Source organism: Pavona decussata, unplaced genomic scaffold (assembly GCF_977016875.1).
Source record: "Pavona decussata unplaced genomic scaffold, jaPavDecu1.1 SCAFFOLD_36, whole genome shotgun sequence".
Lineage (NCBI taxonomy): Eukaryota > Metazoa > Cnidaria > Anthozoa > Scleractinia > Agariciidae > Pavona > Pavona decussata.
This window is the reverse complement of record NW_028145458.1, coordinates 1,208,706-1,212,905: the sequence shown is the minus strand read 5'-3', so window position 1 is coordinate 1,212,905 and position 4,200 is coordinate 1,208,706. Positions and strand designations below refer to the sequence as shown.

Sequence of the window (4,200 nt, the reverse complement as noted above, 5' to 3'; positions counted from 1 at the left end):
CTGTCCTTCTTTGTTGTTATTTTTAAATTATCACCATATGTAGCCTTGCTGTTTTTTTATTTTCTGTATCATTTAATAGGCAAAGCTAATAAAATAAAATTTAAAAAAATAATAAAATGCTCTAAGCTCTTTAATTATTAATCTTTGTATTTTGGGAGCATGGTGTCACATCAAAACTGTCAATATATTTTCACAGGAGAATGACCTGCTACGAGACATATTCGACTTGGGACCTCAGGTTAAACCCACAGAAGTTCATAAAACCTCTCGATATCAAAGGGTGAGTGTTGAAAACATTCTTGATAGTTATATAAAAGGAAAAGAATCCTAAAATCAATCTGAGTGAAATATGATGGCGAAGATGAAAGTCCATGGCAAGGAAAATACGGAATTCATGTGGATATGGATTTTTTTGTTACACAAGGCAATGTTTCCTCCAACTTGCAACTCAACATTCTTACAAGACGAGACACAGGGAAAATTCTGCCCTGCAGTGTAAGAACTCCTTATCACAACTAATAATGTCTCCCAAAATAAAATATTACCCAGTTAGTTGCAGACATGGTCGACTAGTTTTTTACTGTTCTCAATTCCACAAGATATGTTTTTGGTAATAACATGTTTCCTGCAGCTTGCAATACAATGCTCAGTATTTCATTACAAGTTGCATAAAAAGTCAGCCCATGTATCAGGACCTTTTAGGGCCTGTTTACAGGGAGTGAGGGTAACCCCAGTGCTAGGGTTACCCTAGCAGGGGGGTTAAAGATAGTCCGGGTTTACAAGCAAGATTTCACAGGTAGGCTTACCTTATCACTTGGGTCAACTATACCACACAGCACGAAGTGGGCAAAAGCACAGGAAATTTGTAACAAATTGTAAAATTGGCTTGTAGACAGTTCACTAGATGCATTTTCAGTTTCTGTGAGTGAAGGAAGGTGAAAATGGCTGTTTTGAAAACCGGGTCATACTCATTCTGCCATTTTCCACTCTTTTCAACTTTTCAAAGGATCTGGAAACAAGTAAAAAGTTGTCCTGGGTAGGCGAGTTATCCGAAGCGGAGCGTTTACAAGGCAGCTAGGGTTACCCTGGTGCCTTGTAAACACATCGCGTAACAAATGAAGAAATGTGGGAGTGCTAGGGTGACAGGCTCTTAATGGCAGTGACCACATCCCACATATAATTTGCTGATGTTAATTTTTTTGGGTGGTTTTCTTAACAGCAACTATACAACAATGCAGTTTCCAAGGCAAGGACGCTGGTTCGTGGGAAGAACAGGGACAAGAGGAACGCTTTGAACATGTACTGAATGTAAAGGGAGCATCTGCTCATGATAAACTTTATTTCAAGTAACTATTTAATAATTATTCAATGTATGAATTGACTTGTATGACAACAGGTGATGCTCTACTGACAGTGAATTTGCTAATTGTAAGTGTGGTTATTCTACTCATTTACATCTTAGTCTAGGGCATTGGTAACATTATTGCCAGAAATCCTTTTTTCTAACGTGTTTTGGAAGTTAAAAGTACTAGATTTAATGGAGTATAATATATTTCTAAAATAACTCTGGAAATCAGGTGGTGACAGTGAACTATGGATTCCTGAGGCCTTTGGACATAGATACTACACCCCCCCCCCCCCCCCTCCCGCCTACGCATCAAAGAAGAAAATGTGAAAAAGAGGGCCACTAAATTGGCACCAATAGATTTGAATAGGTCCTTGTATATTTTTGTAACATTTAGTTCTACAGTTGCCACACAATTTCCCGTTCTTTTCTTTTGCCATTTTATTTTAAAGATTGCTCTCTTTTCTCATATATAATTTATATATGTGTTTCTGGGCCCAGTTGTTCAAAGCCTGGTTAAGCTAATCCTGGGTGAACATAAACTTTGATTCAAGTTTAATGACTAATTAGTAAAGATTCTTCCAAGAGATTTTTATCCTTTAGTTTTGACCTAGACTTTTCTTTTCCATTAGCTTAAAATTACCTCTTGAAAACATTTAAAATGAGCTGAAAACCTCAGTTAATTTTTAATTGGGATTAGCGTTAATCGACTTTCCAACAACCGGGCCCTGGTCTGCTTACTTGAGTGGGTCCCTCAAGTTTTCAGTGCCTGTCAGGCATGTGTTTCCATTGTCTCTAACTTAATAAGCCACTGTGGTACTCAAAGGGTTTTAGTGTGCTTGTCAATGGCACCTAGGATACTTGTAGATTTTTCAAGTGATTAATACAGTTGTATACCGGTATTGAACTCTTTTAAAGTGGACACTACGGTAGGAGATGGATATCTCTCAAAGGGAACCTTCCATTTGTCAGAGCTTGTGGTTTGTAAATTGAATGCACCATTTTGAAGGGAAGGGTCGACAAGATAGTATATAGCACATTCTTAAAATGAAACGTGTACATTGAAGGGATCCCAAGAACAGAAGTGGTTGTCCCAATTGGTGTATTCCATTTGCGGTCGCACCAACCAGCTCCGATGAATGGAAGGCACTTTAAACCAGACACCGTCCAAATGGCTGGTCTTGGCTGATTTCACTTGCCTGTCTGTAACTCAGTCTTTATTTAAGGTGAATGTATATAAACTCTTAAAATAGAGGCTTATGGAGCTAGTCTTGAGGGTGTCTCTTAAAGGGAACCTCCACTCTGACAACAAATGGACAATAAATTGTTGGAAATAGTGTCTAAATTCTAAATTTTAGTTGAAAAAGTAGAAAAAACATTCTAGTGTGCTAAAAATTAGGCGCCGCCATTTTGGATTTCATGACGTCATACAGTTGCCGCTGTTGTTAGTAAGCAGAAGTTCTTTTGTGGTAAACAATAGAGCAACCGTATTGCATCATGAAATCCAACATGGCGGCGCCCGGGAAATTTAAAAGGAAAGTAGGTGATAATCAATCCTGTTTTGTCCGACACAATGTTTTTTCTATGCTTTCCAACGAAGTTTGAAATGAAATTGTATTTTCAACAATTTAACGTTAATTTATTTCAAGAGTGGAGGTTTCCTTTAAAGAAAGTTTTACCTTCCATTGCATACTGTTAGATTTTACTGCAATATTAGGAGAAGAGACATTTTACACTTACGATTTCCCAGGAGAAAACACGCAGTTCTTTTCTTTCACAAACCTCCGGTTCAAGCGTCTCCTTCCGTCGTTTACGTTAACATTTTCATTTAAATTAATTTATTGAATTTAAAGGTCATGGTTCATTTGTGAAGAAATAAATGGAATCTTTCCCGATTATAATTTTATTGTTGTTTGGTAACATGTGCACGTACCTTGTTGCAGCAAATATCAAGGGTAATATTTCGAGGCAAAATGGTTTTGCGAGTTTGGAGAATTTTGTTGAAACTTTATTTTACGTAAAAAAGCGGGTGTATTTTTTCATAGCATCAAATTTTTCGGGGGTTCAAAAACACTGCCTACAACGCGAGTATAATTTCCTGCAATATAAGATAATTACAAAATTAACTGAATTGAAAGTTTAATTCCAGTGCAATTTACAGTGTAGGTACAGCCCAAGATTGTAGTGTAATTTTAAAGCCTCTTTTAAAAGCCAGCTGGACTAGGCATACGGTATTTTACAACAATGTATCCTGAGAAATAACTTGTAAATAGTGAAATGAATTCATTAAAGATTCACTGATAAATGCACATTGATTGGTTTGCTGAGTTGAACACTACAGCCTTTGCTCTCTTGTGGGACTATCTACAGAAGTTGCGTGGCATCTTATGTTAAAATAATGAGGTCGAAGCGGGGAAGCTCTGCTTGGGGAATCCACCGCATGGAAATATCAATCTCGTTCCCAGGGCCTTTTCCCTTGGGAACGAGGTTGCGGAAAAATATGGCGGCTGTACATTTTACCTCAATACCTTGCGAGCTTAACACATTCTGTAGGCACATTGAAAGCCACATTCTTTGCGCAATTCGTCCCTGGACTAACAACATTCTGTATGCTAGGTTCGGAGTGTTTAGAATTTTTCTGTGCGGTTCTCTGCGCGTTTTTAGTGCGCAAAGGATTATGGATAAAAGGAACCAGTCGCCATTTTTTTTCGGAGCCTCTTTCTGAAAGCGAGGTCTAACATGTAAGGGAATTTCCGAAACTGGCAAGTCTTTTGACAAGTCAACAGCAACTCGACCTCTCTTGTCGCCTGTCTGTTGATCGGGTGAGACAGCTTGTGACCAATTTCCAGTTGGTT

General features: G+C 38.1%; 1 long non-coding RNA gene across 1 annotated transcript; it reads left to right on the top strand.

Moving 5' to 3' along the window:
• Positions 1 to 61: 61 nt before the first annotated feature.
• LOC146484264 (uncharacterized) lies at positions 62 to 3,654 on the top strand. Its single transcript, XR_014863678.1, has 2 exons — positions 62 to 280; positions 1,220 to 3,654. It is a non-coding gene; the product is annotated as an uncharacterized LOC146484264 (long non-coding RNA).
• The last annotated feature ends 546 nt before the right edge of the window (positions 3,655 to 4,200 follow it).